Consider the following 18,601-nt stretch of genomic DNA (forward strand, 5'->3'; position numbering starts at 1 on the left):
AAATGGCCCATAGACTAGGTAGTCCCATTACGTGTCAACCAGTTGATGGATCCAATTTTATTAAATATTTACGACAATCCTTTAATATGTATTTATAATATATATTAAATAACCACTTTAATATTATATAGGAATTTTTACATATATATCCATCTCTCTATATAAATGTAGATACAGATATATAAAAATCCCATTTTACAGCTAAAGAAACTGAGGAAGAATGGTTTATTACTTTGCTCAAGTTCTTACATTTCATAAGCTGAATGGTTTAATGACTTCTACGTTAGCCAAGCACTATAATTTTAGAGATTTTCCACCCTTGCAACTGCTGTTGCAGTTTTTTAATTTCTAAATTTGAAGCGATTTTCCCCTATGCATCTCTATTTCAATGAACCCATGCTATTCTCCAATAAAATCCCCAAAGATCTTCTAGTCACCAAATCTAATTGCCGTTATCCCAGTTTTCATCTTCTCTGAATTTTCTGATTCTTTTGTTTCTATCGAGACTATCCTCAGTTGGCTTGTTTTATTGGTTTCACCGCCTGACCCATCAGCTTTTATTATTTCCTCCTCGTGGGTTATGGCTATTTTTAATCCTCCTATTCTCTCAATTTGGCCATCCTCTCCGATTTCATTTGTAAAGCTCTTTACCTCTCTGAAATCATATTGTTAACATCATGACCTCATCTCCCTCTTCAATGCAAATAACACCAAATCAATTTTAATATAGCAGATGCGTGATTACACAAGCAGCTGCTGATTAAAGAAAGTACATATACAAGTGATTTCTGAATAAAAAGGTAACAAAGAGAAGTAAAGACTAAAAACTAGAAAAAAGTTCTTTAATGGGTGGACAAAAGTCATTTATTGGGTCTGTGATGGTTAATATTTTCTATCAGCTTGGCTAGGCCATAGTACCCAGATATTTGGTCAAACGTCCACCTAGACATCTCCGTGAAGATATTTTTTAATGAGATTAACATTTCACTTAGTAGACTTTGAATAAAGCAGATTATCCTCAAGACATTCAATCAGTTGAAGGTCTGGAGACACACCAAATTAAGGTTTCCTGGGGAAGACAGACTTCTACCTCCAGACTCAAGCTGCAACACACACACACACTGCACACATATAGTTCCTATTAGTTTTGTTTTTCTGGAGGCTAATACAGAGTCTGATAAAAGATGACTAAAAAAGTTAGTGACGAACCCAGTAGAGATTCCTTACGAGGCCGCTGATGGGAGTTTCAACAAGTGTTAAGTGTTTAGCAGTGGCAGATGCTACAGAAAGCCCTACATTTTGCATCAAAGAAGAGACCAGGGAACAATAATCTTTAATCAGGAGTTCCTACTGTGGTTCAGCAGTCAGCGAACCCGACTAATATCCATGAGGACTCAGGTTCAATCCCTGGCCTCGCTCAGTGGGTTAAGGATCTGGCGTTGCTGTGAGCTACGGCATAGGCCAGCAGCTACAGCTCCGATTGGACCCCTAGTCTGGGAATCTCCATATGCAAGCATGCGGCCCTAAAAAGACAAACAGACCAAAACCAAAAAACAAACAATAATCTTTAATCAATGGCAATTTAAACAAGAGGAGTTCCAGTGGCTAAAAAGTAGGTGATTACTAGGATTGGAGACACTAGCTTAGACAAGTCTTTGAATACATTTGATAATGCCAAATATTATTTCATGTATCTCCCATTTCCATTCTCACTGCCAATCCTCAAGTTAAAGCAGTTTTTCCACTTTGTGGTCTAGCACCCCATAATTGTTTGTTTTTTTAATAACAGCTATATTGATAACTAATTCAAATATCATAAAATTCACTCTTTTAAAGCACACAAGTCAGTGGAGTTCCTTCGTGGCTCAACGGTTAACAAACCCGACTAGTACCCATGAGGATGCAGGTTCGATCCCTGGCCTCGTTCAGTGGGTTAAGGATCCAGCTTTGCCATGAGCTGTGGTGTAGGTCACAAACGTGGCTTGGATCCCACATTGCTGTGACTGTGGTGTAGGCCGGCAGCTATAGCTCCCCTTCGACCCTAGGCTGGGAACCTCCATATGCCACAGGTACAGACCTAAAAAATAGCAAAAAAAAAAAAAAAAAAAAAAAACCAAAAAAGTATACAAGTCAGTGGATTTACTAGATTCACAGAATGTTGCCACCACCCCTCAACTTTTTATGACATTTTTGCTAAGTCTCCCTTTCCACATCAATCCACTTAACCCATTTTTAAGGAAAATAAATATGGCTTCTATATTTATTTTCTTAAAGCACAGAATAATTAGGTTTCTCCTGGCCCAAAAACCTCTAACAGCCTCTGTTTCCTCAATTAGCTATCATTTTTGAGTCTGAGTTTAAGGCCCTCCAGACCGTGGCTCTCTCTACATACTCTCTGCTCCCACAAAGCTAGACAATATTCCGTTTTAAAACTTCTGCAAAGTCCCTTTGCTTTCCCTTAATTTTGTTTCCTTAATCTGGAACTCTCTGCTCCCATCAATCCAGCATCATACATAATCCCTACTCATCACTCATACTTTTCTCCTGTGTTATCAACCCCCAAATCTCTCTCCTTTACTTAATAACCACTTATCAGAAGGTCAGTTTGGTTGTGCCTAACAGAAATCACAGAAATGGTGCTTTATAAAGATAAAAGCTTAAACCTTTCTCATAAAAAGTCCAGATGTGGGAATGGTGACTTTCTAGCCTCTTGTTTTACTATAAGTATGGTGTGACCTATGTCCCCACAGACCACAAAACAGATTCCCTCGCAGAAGGAGCATCCTATAGCAAGATGGAGAGAAGGGGAAAGACAAGGACACACTCTAGCTCTCTTTAAGACAAATTACCTCAAACTTTCCACCTAAGACTTCAATTTCCAACCCACTGATCAGCATGCATTTAAGCAAATGATATCACCTAGCTGAAAGGATGCTGGGAAACAAACTTTTTTTTTCTTTTTCTTTTTACAGCTGCGCCTGCAGTATATGGAAGTTTTTGGGCTAGGGGTCGAATTGAAGCTGCAGCTGAAGCCTATGCCACAGCCACAGCCACGCCAGATCCAAGCTGCATCTGCAACCTATGCCATGGCTTATAGCAATGCCATACCCTTAACCTACTGAGAGAGGTCAGGGTTTGAACCCACATCCTCACAGAGACAACGTCGGGTCCTTAACCCATTGAGCCACAAAGGGAATCCCTCAACTTCCTTCTTGACAGTCAATGATCTGCAAGGGGAAACTGAAAAAAGCAATAGGCAACTTGCAGTCTCCGTGATAACTTAACATTCTATGCCCGGAGACACATTTTTCCTGATATTGCAGCTGTTCCGATGACCCCTACAGTAACTGTGTCCCTATTTCAATCACAAACTTGGAGAAGGCAGACACTGAGTTCACCTGCGGATCCATTTCAGTGTTCAACATTTTTGTTTAACATCAAAGTGTGTCCATGTTTAGATGACAAATCCTCATTTCCTCCCTTCTGAATTCAGAACCAATGGTGCTTAACACAGACTCGAGACGAACACAGGAACACCCGGGAGAACCGCATCAAAGCAGGAAAGCCCACTTGGACTAAAGACCAAAGTTGTTCTCCTGTAACACCCTTCATAACCTTATCTCAGACAAAGAAATCACACAACCACAGCTTTACACAATTACACTTTGCTTGGTTGATCTTTGTGTGGCAGACAGGAGCAGAGAGGCCTTATGTTCCTTAAGGGAGATGGGTTCAAGATACAGGTTCAGAGAAGGAAAGAGAGACACTGAGAATAAGAGAGAGATGAGATTTTTACGAATTCTGCCAGCTCGGTTCGTAACTGATTTTGTCTGTGGTATGGCCAAGGGAGGGCTAGAAGAAGACCCACAGGTGCTTTTTCAGTATTTTATACTGAGGCATTGGAGTGCAACACTCCTGAAGCAGGCGTGGACAATCCGTGCTTCTCTTAACAAAGTGTGTAGGATGTACGTATTCATGACAGTCACTGACCTGGGAACTCGGTCTAATGACTTCTCACATGCTGGGCAGTAATTACACTAAGAGCTTAGCATCGGATGGCTTCCCTACTTCAGGTCTGATGATCAGTTTTAGTGATACGTTAAAGAAATAAAGGGAGAGTTACCTGCTTTTATTTAAAAGTATGTTACGGTTGACCCAGAACTTGCCAAAGAAAATCAAACAGGTAATATTTGCATAGCAAATACACTTTTTGCTACTGAATTCTATTATTACGAAGAGGGAGTCTTTGCTCCTGAATGACCACAGCACATAATGAAAATTTACAGCAAGTGTGGTAGAACTGTGGAACGAGGTGATAGAATCCACTCTTTTTTTTTTTTTTTTTTTTTTTTTTTTGTCTTTTTGCTATTTCTTGGGCCGCTCCTGCGGCATATGGAAGTTCCCAGGCTAGGGGTTGAATTGGAGCTGTAGCCGCCAGCCTACGCCAGAGCCACAGCAACGCAGGATCCGAGCCGTGTCTGCAACCTACACCACAGCTCACGGTAACGCCGGATCCTTAACCCACTGAGCAAGGGCAGGGATCGAACCCGCAACCTCATGGTTCCTAGTCGGATTCGTTAACCACTGAGCCACGACGGGAACTCCCAGAATCCACTCTTTCTTAAACATTTTTAACCCTCTATTTTAGTTATCTGATTATCTTACTGTTCACTCTTTACAATCTATTTTACCTGCCAGACCCATGAGAGAAACTGGGTCTTTATTTATTTTTTTAATAATGATTTTTATTTTTTTCCATTATAGCTGGTTCACAGTGTTCTGTGAGAAACTGGGTCTTAATTAATGTTGCGCTTCCCAGAAACAATTACTCTTCCCAGGACAAATCACATTACTTAATATAAGACTAAGGAATATGCCAGGTAGGTTTTTGGTGTGTGATGAAGAAAATTATTTATCCTTCATGTGGAAAGCTCATAGTTGCCATCTATCTACTTGTCTATTTGTGAAAAATGACGAGTATAGAAAAGAGAAAGTAATTGTTTCCAAATACACTGTAAGTTTTACATTTATTTATGCCTCGGAACACATAAGAGGAGTGAAGAAGTGTGAGTGAAAACCATCAACTTCTAATGCCTTGACAATACTATTTATAGGGATAAAAAAAGCAACTGTAAGTACTGTGCTAAAAGCATGGGGGCTAGGGGAGGAGGACACCTATGCATATGCAAGAGAGTACTGCAACCATAAATTTTCACATAGATGCTTGCATTTGACCAGTGCCTAGAAGTCCCATTACTCTAAATCATCCCGAGCATATAATGGGATACTGTTGGTTCAACACATCTTGCTCGAGGCTTTTTCCGAACCAGTTCTTTGTTGAAAAAAGACAGGCTTTCATGGAGACTGTGCTTAGTGATGGCAGTGAGCATGCACAAATAGGGAGGGTTACTGAGACGTGATAGATACACAACAAAACATACACACAACAAAAAGAAACTGATACTGTATAGCAAAGCCTTCTTCCTGACAGAGTCTGTATTTCTACAGCAGAATTTAAATGCAAACTTTGGAAAATTATCTCACAATTCACTAAATCCTACCAAACCCACATAAGCATTGCCTATAAAATAGATTTAGCTGTTTTATAAATCATAAAGCATCATGTTTCCGCTCTTACCGAGATAACGCAAATGTAGATGGGCTATTTTTATTGATTATTTTCCCCCTGATGTCCTAAGTTCACTGTAGTTGGAATTGCTCAAAGCAGCCCTTACCCCAATTAGTCTTAATTCTTGTGCCACTTCTGAGTAAGACAAAAGGAAATTAGCAACATCTGTTCGACCAGAGGATATAACCCAGGACCGCTCTTGTTTCAATGAAACCCGTATCTTGGGTCAATTCTAGTCAACTCTGGAGCTTCTTATTTCGCTTTGCAAGTGTCTTCAGAGCTTCCTGCTCTTTTCTTCCCTCTCCTCCCTTCCCTCACCAACTGGGTAATCTATATGATTATTATTTTTTCTTCAATGTTTCTCCCCGATGATTTAAGGACATAGGAGGAATAGAACCCTGTCCTAACACCATGTAACCAGGAAAAACCATCACTCCCAGGAACTGAGTCCTGCTTCCCATTATCCAGTGCCTAAGGAGGGTCCTTGTTGAAAAAGTCACCCGTCTGAAAAATCAACATTCACTGGTTGGTAAATCCTTCTTTTATGCACTGAAACCTGCCTGGACTAGGCCTGACTTTTATCCCTTTGGACATTCCTCACTGTCATAACAGCCCTGCCCTTGAGCAAACCAGCTATAGGAAAACACATTTACTTTAGGTATTATACAAACCCAATGATCTCTCCCTTCCCACCCACGGCTCATGCTACTGACAACTTGGCAGATCTAAAGATGCTCACATTATGATCAAACCTAAAGAACTATTTTATTCTGCACTGTATACCCCCCAAAATATACAGAGTTAATGTACACAAAGAAGGATAAAGATAGGCACGCTGGTATAAAATATGTTTACTGACAACGACCAGCAAAGAACAAGACTCAGAGTTGCTTTTTTTTCTTTTTAGAAACACTGCTTGAGTTAAGCAACTTCCAACTAGTTCTGCGGCATTAGTCAGACCTCCAAGCTTAAATTTTTGCATTGTTTGGTACTTTCCATTCCTGTGAAGGTAAACATAGCCATTAATCCAACATCTTGGCAACAGCAATGTTTTGTTGTGAAAAAGTTGATCTCCAGGGCTGGGGTAAATACATGAGCACATAGGAAATTTTGATATACGGTGTTTGTGAGAATGGATAAATAATGTTCTTGAAGCATATTTGATTGAATGTTTATTCTGTAAATCACCCTAACCACTTACATAAGAAGCTAAGAATTATGTAAAAATATTTTTCTAAGACAGATATATCTGAGTATAAGCCAAATAGCTAAGCCAATTCTTGTTTTTTAAAAGGAAAAGAAAGCAAAAAAGTAGGTCGGGATGCTTTCTTATAAACTTCAGTTTTATAAGCTCTGAACTCTAGTAATATTAATTATTAATAATTCTTTAAGTGATTTTATGTGGCATAAGCTTAATTCATAATATAATTATTTGTGTTTTTAATGATTCCTAGGGTTTATCAGAGAAAAAGTAAGATCTAATAATATATAATTCCATATGCTGATTTTCTACTATAACATTTTAAATGTTTTAGAGGAAATATACAAACATATAGGATTATATATATATAAAACTATATATATGGAAAAGCATAGATTATATATATATAGATAGATGTTAAATTATAAAAGATTTGTCATATCTGTACTTCATTTCTTTCTTGTTGCTATGTTGTAAAGATTTAGCTAGGATGACCACTAAAGTGAGCCAGTAGAGGACTGCCTGATGAACAGAGAAAGAAGAAACAATTTCAGGATAACTACTTAATGTGTCAGTTTTTCTGGGTCCATAAGGTGAAGAATGAAAAAATGTTCTCAGTATCACTAACAACTAAAATGTTCAAAAAATACGGAATCTCCCTAATGGAAACTTAATGTGCTAATTTCCTTCTGATGAGACTAAATCGGCATGTATCTGACTAAAGTTCTTCAATATGAAACAGCCGTTTCTCAAACCATGTCTTAATCTATTTTTCCTAATGTGTTAATAAAGGTCAGACTAGAGAGCTGATTGTTTTAGAATAAGCGGGAGAAATTGTGACTCGAACCTGAGTCATCTAAGTTTCCTGGCTTTTTGACCTAACGTAGATTATATTTTGTATTGTGGGGGATAATGAATTTGTGGAAACTCAACAATACTCACTCGGGATAATTTGTATTTATATGAAAAGGATTTGAGGAAACAAAATATGCTCTATAGTTATCACACAAAATTCACTTGGTTCTTTGATGCACTATATATATATATATATATACACATATGGAGTGGCCACCATGATGCCATGATTCCCAGTCCACTAAAATGATGCTAAATATTGATGACTGAAGACAAGAAACAAACAGAATAGAAAAATAAAGAACCATTTTCCTTTCCTCATTGATTGATTTCTAGTTTGGGGTTCTGTAGTCTGAACCCAGTAAGGAGGCAGTAGACTGTGGGACCAGATGTACGTAACTTCTTCATTCTGAACTCCTCCTGGTTCTAGTTATAAAAGGAGGACTGTGTCTGTGTAGCTTCTAAGATTCCTTCTAATGTAACACTGAATTACTATGTTATACTATTATGGTACCAAAGACATATAATTCCTATCGAATCATCAGAAGCAAAGAAGATGGATTTTTCCAACATGTGAAAATTTAACACTTTAAAAGAAAAGACTAACTCCTGGCAAAATTTTGCCAAAATTAAAACACTGAAAAGAGGAAGAACAAATATAAAGGGAGAATCAAATGGGAGATATCCCTAACAAAACAATGAGAATAAACAGAATAGAAAGCATGAAAGGAGCTATTGCTGCAAAGCAAATCTTGGTTATGTGGTTGGAGAGTTTACAGTAAGTCAAAGAGGTCAAAGACAGAACCCCTGAGAATGAGACATAAACTGGTATATGTTGTAAACTTAAAACACATATAATTATCATTTTGAATCCAGACTTTTCTAGCACAACATTAAAGTATAAGAAAAAAAAATCAATATCTAAAGGATGTTCAGGGGAAAAATATTTAATATATTCTAAACAAGCACAGCATTCACATACAAAGAAAACAAAAACAAGACATTTTAGAATATAAAAGGATTTTAAATTGTATAGCCTTTTTGATGAGTCTATCTGAAAATGGAATCAAGCTAAAAAATGAATTAAAATACATATGAATCAACAGGTCAAAGAATGAAAAGATTAGAAGAGTATTCTGCATCCAGATAAACACATAGTTAAGTTCTAAAAATTCTAACAACTGGCTGTAAAACAGAAGGTACGTGTTTAAATTATAGGAATAAAACTCAATACTTTGAAAAATAAGAGAGGGGCAAAAATACCCCAGAGTGTGCCCCAAATTGGAAGAAGTGGCCAGACAAGGAAAGGTGAAGCAGTCCTTAATCTTCCACAGTAGGGAATCAAAGACGTTGTTTACTCTTTGTAGCCAACAACTAGAAAAAAATTATGCAATACAAAGATACAGAGATAATCACTTTTAGAAAAGAACAGTGAATATAGACTATATTCCTTCCATATTAGCAAAAATAGAAGAGAAAGAACAGCAAAAACAATTAAAACAAGGGATGTACCTGTTACATAACAAAAAAGAAATGTTTAGACTTAACCACTTGAAGCAAACCCAAATAGCTGATGACAGTAAATGAAAATTTCACCAAACAGGGCATCCTTAAAATTCTAGAAGAAATAAAACAAGCTGTGAAAGAGTAATAACCAGATCAGCTTCGTATTTTTTATCAGTAAAAGTAGATACCAAAAATGGAAACACCTTCAAAAATTATAGGGAAATCCAGAATCCAGAATTCTAAACACCTGTGATAGATTGTATAGTGAACAAAAAATATTCACTCCGGCCTCATAATAGGATTCTACATCCCTGTCTGTCGACTTATGATTTTCCTAAGACTATATTGCCATGGCACTGACCACAGATTTTGACCGGGGAGATGTGCTTTGGCAATTGAGATGTGAATGGACAGGGTATTAGCCAGATCTGCGTCAGATGCTTTAAATGTTACTGCATCATTTGATTTGACATCACCCTTGCATCCCTGCCCTTGGCTGTGAGAATCCATAAGCTAGACAGGGGCTACTCTACCAGCCTGCGGCTCTGATACAGAAGACTGCGAGCTGCTGAGCCAAGCTGAGCCACACTGACTCAAGCAAAGCTGAAGCTCATCCACAGCCCTCAGACAATGTGAGCCAGAAATAAATCCATGCTGCTCTAAGTCACTGAGATTTTGAGACTGTTTCTTACCATAGCAAAACTGAAAATACAGATATAAAAAGGACTCTCATCCCCCAAAGGAGACATTTATTGTATTCTAAACATTCATTTCCCCTTTGTTCTAATATTAGCACAGAGATTTTCATCTGGGAACTACTCCTTTTCCAAGCTCCATGTAAGTGGTTTGGGTGATTCCAGGCACAGGTACCAACTCCATGAGGGGTTGATTCAGTCAGAAGTAGGTACATGTCCCCCTTCAGCCATGAGACATGCTCAGTGGCTTTTACACAGTGGCATGATTACTATCGAGACAAGCTTTCTCTGGACTTAAGCCTGGACTAATGTCAGTCCAGATTTTTCAGGGGCCATCCTGGGAAGACAGACTGTTTTAAAAAGTCCACACATGAAGGTAAAATTGAGGCTGAGGTATGATGACATTATTAAGATGTTGAACACAACTGTCATATTCCTGGACTTTTCTTAAATGAATAATTCTCCTTTTTGCCTTAGACAATTTTAGTTAATTTTTACTTATAGCCAAAAAAATGTGTATTATTATAGCTCCCACTCACCCTTTTTAAAACTTGATGAAGTACTCAAGTAAAATGAGCAAATCATGAAAGAGGAAGATCTTGCAATTTTTTTTAAAAAAGCACAAAACTCTACAAAACAGCGAAGTGCAAGGAAACAGATGTGTACTTTGTGAAGTAATTGGTCACATGGTGGGGAAAAAATTGCCTTCAAGAATCCAAGAAGGATTTCTTAAAAAAAAAAAAAAAATGTGTCCCAAGCAACAGAAAAAAAAATTATTAAGGAACTGGAAGACATTAGTAACTGAGCAAAGAATGCACAGGCTTTATTTTTCTTTTATTCTCCTGTTAAGAGAAAAAGGACAGTAAGAAATATCTAGCTCTACCACAAATAAGTATGCAAAAAGTCATTGCATTTAGTTGATGCAAACTAGAAAAGATATCATTGTGGGAGTTGGTGAAACACAGGAGACAAAGATCTATTTGTCAATTTTGCTGGAAGGTAAATGTGGTACTGATAGTAACACAATTTTTAGGTAAAATTGAGAGAAGTCTAGAAATAGAAAATTCATTTAGGAACTATGTATTCATTAATAAGACATTGAGAAATCAAGAAATAGACATTTAAGAATCTTATATTGTAACTATAACCATGTCAAGTGACAGGTGTTTAACTGTCAACATTTGTGAATATGTTTTGAAACTTAGCTAAATTCTCGATTAGCACAATAGAAAGTAGATACATAAGATCAAAAGGAAAAATAAACCAATAAAAAATAAAGCCACATCTAAACACATCCTCTATGGGTGTGTAGAAACCCTTCATTACAAGTAGAATCATAAATGGCTGAAGGGATTCCTCTTATAAAAAGGCCTCTGAGAATTCGGAGGGTTAGAAAGGGTAAGAGAAAATAGCTTTCATCACAAGTAATTTTGTAAAAAATTGTACAACTGGCTTTTGAGTATCACTTTTATTTTGTAAGTAAATGAGCTAAACTCAGCTACTGAAAGAAAAGTTTTAATTAAATGGAAATAAATTTTGAACCACATTATACATGCAAGAATTCACAATGAAAAGCAGCCCACCTACCTAACATAAAAATACAGGAACAAAAAAGAAGACCCTGAACTCTAAAAACTCATTAATAAGAAAAAAAACATCCAATTAAAAAAAAAAAAACATACGAGAGATGCGAAAAAAACATTTCACCAAAGATATAAAGATAATAAGCAATCGGGTGAAAAAATGTTCACCATCATTAGACATTGGGAAAATTCAAATTAGTCATTAGGAAAATTCAAATCGAATGAGATCCTACTACATGACTCACCGCACCAAGTACGGAAGACACTGTGGGGCAGCGAGAACTCTTATGCCCTTCGGATGTGAATGTAAAAAGCTGCACACATCTTAAACAGTTTGCTATCTTCTTAAGAAAGTAAACACATGCCTTCCCGATAACCAAGTCATTCTGCTCCTAGATATTTACCCAAGGGGAGGAAAAAGCATTATTCCCACACAAAAGACTTGCAAATAATGTTCTTACACCTTTATATGTAATAGTCAAAAACTGGAAACAGGACTTCCAGAATGACAGAAAAACAGCTCTGCGAACCTGCTCCTCAGCAAAATTACTGTAATGGCAAAAATAATAAAAGCCAAAAAAAAAAAAAATCATTTAAACTCACTAGAAACTGTCCTAAAGATTTACAGCAAACAAATAATACTTATTTAATAAAAATTAAAAGTCAGTAGGAACAATGAGCATTTGTGGCACCTGAGCCATGCATGCCCTGATTCCTCTTTCTCCATTTCTAGCTCAGGATGACAGAAACGCCACTCTGGTCAGGTGTGGCCAATATGGTGGGGCTTTATTTGGCCCCACAACTGCATCAGAAACTTTAGTATCCCTACAGCTCTCTATGTAACTATAGAAAAGGCTGAAAGTATTTTTCATCCTTCCAAGTTCTGTCTTGCAGAAGCTGAAATCTAAACAAATGCAGCAAGAGGTAGGGAGATCCCTTTCCCTATTCAGCTCTTACTCATAGGGTGGAGGCTGCCCAGGCAAGGCAAACAGAGAATAATGAGGCCTCATTGGTTAATAAATATAATCTTTGCTTGAGCTTGCTCATGGGCCAGAGATCCCATGCTGGTAGAGGAAAGCTGAGAAAATCAGAAGCTACCATCCTCACCCAGCACCCTGCTCATAAACTAGAGGAGTCACTCCAAAAGAAGTGGTCCATTGCCCTTTTCTGAGGCGATGACTCAGAGTTTGCCCATCAGAGCGGAGGGCTCCAAAGCTCTCTTCAGGTGAACTGACTTTACTGAAGTAGAGTATGAGAAAGTTGAAGCTTAAGGACACTCTTGAAATCAATGAGAATTTGCAGGGCAGGTACATAAGAGAAGGCTGGAGACTCTTAAGACAGCAACCTGGTAAAACACAGGTTTAACTTATCATGGAAAGAAACAGCGAAAATGATCTCTTCTAGTTTGAGAACAAACCTTAGAACTGCCTTCAAAAACTACTCCTAAAAAGGGATCTGCTTTTAATTGGACCAGACCATGGAGCAATTTATACCCAAAGGCACTGCCAAAAACATTAGAGCCATCAGCTGGCATTTAGTGGAGCCTAACCACTGAATGTAGTATCAAAAGAGGCAGACAGCTGAACACAAAGCAAAGAAGAGTCAAAAAGAGTTCTGCTAAAACATTGTCATTTTCGCCTGTGCACACATCCAAGCCTGCACTCTCTGTGAAGCGCTATCAGAGGTATCACATTGCAGGGAAATGGACTTCGCTGAAATAATCCAGCCAAACCATTAATCCAGTGAACAAGCAAGCAGAGCAACAGGAAGTTCTGAACAAGGGAGATCAGCATCCAGAGTTACTCCACATGTTATCTCAACAGCCAGTTTTCCACAAAGTATTATGAGGCAAGAGGGGGGGAAAAAAAGGAAAACGTGATCCATACACAGGGGAAAAAAAAGGCAGGTACCAGAAACAGTCTGTGAAAGGACCAGAAGTCTGATTTAGCAGCCAAAGTCTTCGAGGCAACTATAAATACCTTAAAACAAACAAACAAACAAAACAAAACTAAAGGAAACCACGCTTTAAGAAGTGAGGGAAAGAGATCTACTTGTGGTTGAAGGTGTGAGGAGCTCGAAGGATGTACTTCCCAGTGAAACTGGTGAAAATGATAAAAGGACAATCACTTCAAGTGGTTATATTGAATGAAAAATGCCAGACAAAATTAAGGACATGTTATAGCAGAAAAGGTAAGTGCAATAGTGACCGAGTCAGATCAGTGATTGCCTGGCTATGTGGGAAGGAAGGGGTAAGGGTGTGAAAACTTCTGGGAGGGACTGATAGGTCAAGTCTTTCGATGGTGGTGATCTCATAACATAAAACGTATCAAAGTTTACACTTGAAATAGGTATGGTGCTTTTAACGTAAATTCTTAATAAAGTGCTCTAAAACATGTTGGACAAAAATACAACAGGGAAAAGCCAACAAAAGCATGTGGAGTCACAATTCAATGGAATTTTATCATAAGAGCATTTCACTTAGATATAGAACCTACCCTGCCGTAAGATGCACTCTAATGTCTCACTATAAAAACTACTGATTTTTTAAAACAGAACAGCACAGAATTAACCATACGGGCGGAGAGAAATATTTTGAAGTCCTCCAGTTACCCTCATACCCCTTTGCAGTTTGAAGGTTATTCTAAATGTAGAATCGTTTGATTACTTGAACATCTAAGAAGAGATCGTTTGTTCCTTTCTCAGATTATTGTTCATCAGAACTTCAGTGTGCCTAAGAATTACTGTCTTATTTTTTATACGAAATAAAATTATGTATATGGAATATACAGACAATTAAGTGTAATTTGGTTAAGGTGTTACCATTGCCTTACAAATATGAATGCAATCGACATGAAAGCCACAAGCACTAAATCAGAGCCACCGTATCATAACAGGTACATCATCAGAATTACAAGACAATATGATAAATTATTCCCTCAATAAGTTAATCCTCATTTATATGAAAAAATAGTAGCAGGAAATACAAAGAAGTAGAGAGATGTACAGAAATCGAAGAATTTTTCTAGTCCTTCATCATGACTATTTAAATCTTGAGGAGCGGTCAGCAAATCCAAACGTGCAGTGATTAAGTGATATAAGCCCTATTTTCAAAAAGCCGATTTTCGTTTGCAGGACACTTAGTCATGTAAAATACTTTATGTTAATCACCTGAACAGCATAATTTGTCATTAAAAATCTTAATTTGGGAGCTACATTTGTGAATTACTGTTACCAGCAAAGCCCATGACCAATTTCCGGGAAATAAAAATAGAATCTGAGTAATAAAATAAAGTCTAACCTTTTCCCCTTGGTGCTTCGTCTAGTTTCACTTGCTCCTAGGACGCTGTGGGCAGAGGCCTTGCACGCAGTGCTTCGGGCGAGACTTCCCGGAGAAACTGCTCTGCTACCGCGTCAGCTCCGAACCGGTGCAGATGCGCGGCGCTTGCGACTCGATCCCAGAGAACCTCGGGTCCGGCGCAGCCGCAGAGAAAGCGGCTCGGCGCTTTGGGTCACTTGAGTGTCTCCACCTGGTCTTCTGCTGCACAGTATTCTCGATTGGCCGCCAAATCGATGGTGATTCTCAGGGCAGCTGAGGGAGGCAGCTGCAAATCCTAAAGCCCAGACCCTGGAATTGTGCTCTGTCAGGTGAAACAAAGCACAAGGTGAGCCCATGTTGCAGTGTATGAAACTGCTGAGGGACAATGGCCTCAAGATCCTTAGAAACACTTTTGGCCGACTGAGAAGGTAAATGAGGCACGGATTTAAATCTCTCCATGTCTTAAAAATCGTTTAGGCACATCCTTGGTGAGAGCTTGGTCTCTGGGCTCATTGATGTTGAGGATTTTTTACTGCTGGGCCAAATGATCTCCAGCCTAGCAGGTTCTCTGGCCTTGTGTATTCTTTCCAAATTTGAATTGCAACTCTTTTCCTTGCTCAGCTCATCTTTTCTTCCGGTATCTTAACATAGGTAGTAGCTAAGTGAGTGTTCTAAACCAACCTGCATTCTCAACCTTCTCTTCCTTGGGTGCCCTCAGTCGGTTTCCGTTCGTTATGTGTATTTTCTTCCTTCATGTTTCTGTGGTCAATATTTTTGTTAATTTCTCTTCCACTGCCTCAGGTGGATTCCCCTTTCTCTAGCCTCCCACGATACTCTGCCATCGTCCCTGTCCTTTTTTTTTCTTTTATGGCTGTACCTGCAACATCTGGAAGTTCCCTGGCTAGGTGTCAAATCGGAGCTGCAGCTGCCAGCCTACGGCCACTGACACACGACATGGGATCCCATCCCCATCTGCAGCCTATGCCCACAGCTTGCAGCAATGCCAGATTAACCCACTGAGCAAGGCCAGAGATTGAGCCCGCTTCCTCACAGACGCTATGTCAGGTTCTTAACCTGCTGAGCCGCAATGGGAACTCCCATCTTCCCTGTCTTTGTTTACAGATTTCTTACTGCTTTTCCAAGTTCTCCTGTCATCCAATCCTAAAACCAATGGCATGATTATTTCAAGATTTTGTTATAGTAGCTCCCAACTTCTAGGTACTAGTTTCTGTAACAATTAATCATTGATAAAAACAAAAACAACTCCAAAACTCAGTGCCATAAACCACCAATGTTTAGCATTTCTCATCAACCTGTGAGTTGGCAGACCTCCCTGCTGATTCACCTGAGTGACCTCAGTGGATCCTGGAGGATAAATTGGTCTGTGTAGGGGAGAAAAAAATAATTTTTCACCTACACTTCTGAGCTATTAGATGAGTTCTTGTAATCAAAGACACATTAAGAAGAGAAAAACAAACATAAGAGTATTAAAATGTATACATTGTGAATACATGGGAGATATCCGGGAAAAAAATGAGTCATTCAAGAGGCAGCTTAGTATTTAGGCATAAATATCATTTTAACAATGAAAGGAAGGGAGAGATGTGTGTCTCTTAGGGGAGAATAAGTAACCTTTTGGAAATCTCAATGGGTTCTTAGAAGAATAGATGGCAGATAGGATAATTTGTGACAGTTTTTCTGGGTGTGGTTAGACTTCTAGTCTCCCTTCATAGGATAAGAAGCAGCCCTTCCTGGTTGATGAACCTCCCAGGGAGAGAATTTATGACAACTAAGCTCCTTGTTAAACACTTGTCTTTAGACAGACAAGGCGAGTTTATAGAAAGCCTGTCTGCACTTGCTGCTTTTCAAGTGCCTGTAGTTCAAAATAATCAATGTGCCAAAGTGGCATATTGGTGGTGGCATATTCTGCTACCCTTCAGCTAGAAGGTACAAGGTGGCCCCGTTCACCCATCTGAAAGTTGGTGCTGTCTCTTCTCTGCGAAAACTTAGTTCTCCCAGGCATCCCTTGTCTTGCATTGGGCTAGACCAGCTTCCTTGTACAGTCTTCTCAGGGCAGCAGTTTAACAGAGCAGAGGCAAACACTTCAAATCCTCCTGAGGCCAGAGGGGCTGAACTCACACAACATAATTTCTGGTACATTTTTATTGGTTAAAGAGTGTCACAGTGCAGTTCCCTTGTGGCTCACCAGGTTCCGGATCTGGCCTTGTCACTGCTGTGGCTCTGGCATGGCAGCAGCTTGGGTTCAGTCCTGCTGGCCCTGGAACTTCAGCATGCCATGGGTGCAGCAAAAAAAAAAAAAAAAAAAAAAGGTTGTCACAAGGCCAGCCAGTTTTCAAAGCCCGAGGAGCTACATTTCATCTCTTGATGCCAGCTGCCTCAAAGAATTTGTGGTCTTATTTACTCTATGATAAAGATGAATAAAATCATAAAGGTGTCTGGAAACAGTATTCTCATGAAGGTTCATTTTAAAAATGTAAATACTAAAAGAGAAGGGATAGTAAGAATTTTTATTGTTAGCCTTTGCAGAAATAAAAATAGGTAGTCAACCGTTTTTATTTCTGAAAAGTAGAAAAACGGCCCATTTCTTCACATAAACATTATTTTGATTTTTTTTCTGTGAATTACTTGACTCAACATTTTAGTTTTAATATTCTTGAACAACTTGGATGTTTCAAAGGTAAAAATTGTTGTAATAAAAAATTTCCTGGAGTTCCCATCGTGGCGCAGTGGTTAACAAATCCGACTAGGAACCATGAGGTTGCGGGTTTGGTCCCTGCCCTTGCTCAGTGGGTTAACGATCTGGCGTTGCCGTGAGCTGTGGTGTAGGTTGCAGATGCGGCTCGGATCCCACGTTGCTGTGGCTCTGGTGTAGGCTGGTGGCTACAGCTCCGATTAGACCCCTAGCGAGGGAACCTCCATATGCCACGGAGCGACCCAAAGAAGTAGCAAAAAGACAAAAAAAAAAAAAAAAAAAAAAATTTCCTGGCTTGAAGAGTCCTGCTTTTCTCAACAAACCCCAGGGAGAAGCAAAAAAACCCATAGTTTTGATGGGATTCTTCAGAAAACAGCTTCCATTTGTGCTGTCGAAAACAGTATGGATGAGTGGAAGTGTCCTCAAAATTATTTGGGCTATGTACTTATAATTAAATATATAAGGATATTTAAAATCCATTTGATATCCTATTGTATGTACTGCTAAAACATCTTCTCTGCATATAAAGTCGTCATTTTTACATATTTTAATGTAAACTTCTTTGCAATTTAGTTTTGTTTATTCAATATGATGTTTGTGACGTTTATATCCATTGACATGGGTGACATTCACTATATGTTTAACTGTTTTGAAGGGTCCTGTTTTGTATAATATGTTTCAAATGGTTTATCCATTTTTTTATTGATGCTGTTTCAAAATTTCCTGTTATAAACAACACTGTTCTAAATACATTGCTTCTATCTTCTTATGTATGTGTGCGAAGTTTTTTCTAGCAGTGGAAAAGCAGAGTGATGGGATTGGGAACACATTTAAGGATGCTAAACATGGCCAGTTTGTTTCCAAAATTGGCTACGACAAATTACCTTCCTCCCATTCACAGTTCACAGCTGTCCCGTGGTGTTCACATCATCTTCCAACAGTTGACAGTGGCTGGATATTCTGACTTTTAATTTAAATGTAGAAACTGATGTCGACCGGTTTTTAATGTAAATTTTCTTTATTACCATTGGTCTTGATTACCTTTCTTGTTGATATATCATTCTTTATATACTATGTAAATATATATAGTAATTATATACTAT

General features: G+C 38.5%; 1 protein-coding gene across 11 annotated transcripts in view; it reads right to left on the reverse strand.

Annotated features, from left to right (window-relative positions):
* Positions 1-14,934, reverse strand: part of LOC146403580 (uncharacterized) — a 688,950-nt gene extending 674,016 nt beyond the window's left edge. For all 11 annotated transcript variants that reach the window (XR_014804413.1, XR_014804412.1, XR_014804410.1 and 8 more), the window contains exon 1: positions 14,768-14,934. The gene's annotated coding sequence lies outside the window, so the exon portion shown is untranslated. The remainder of the gene's footprint in view (positions 1-14,767) is intronic.
* Positions 14,935-18,601: the final 3,667 nt, after the last annotated feature.

The sequence above is a fragment of the Sus scrofa genome, chromosome 5 (genome assembly GCF_054392235.1).
Source record: "Sus scrofa isolate SSC_HxYL_T2T_F1_AM1 chromosome 5, Sscrofa_HxYL_maternal_Yorkshire_Landrace_v2.0, whole genome shotgun sequence".
In the NCBI taxonomy this organism is placed as follows: Eukaryota; Metazoa; Chordata; class Mammalia; order Artiodactyla; family Suidae; genus Sus; species Sus scrofa.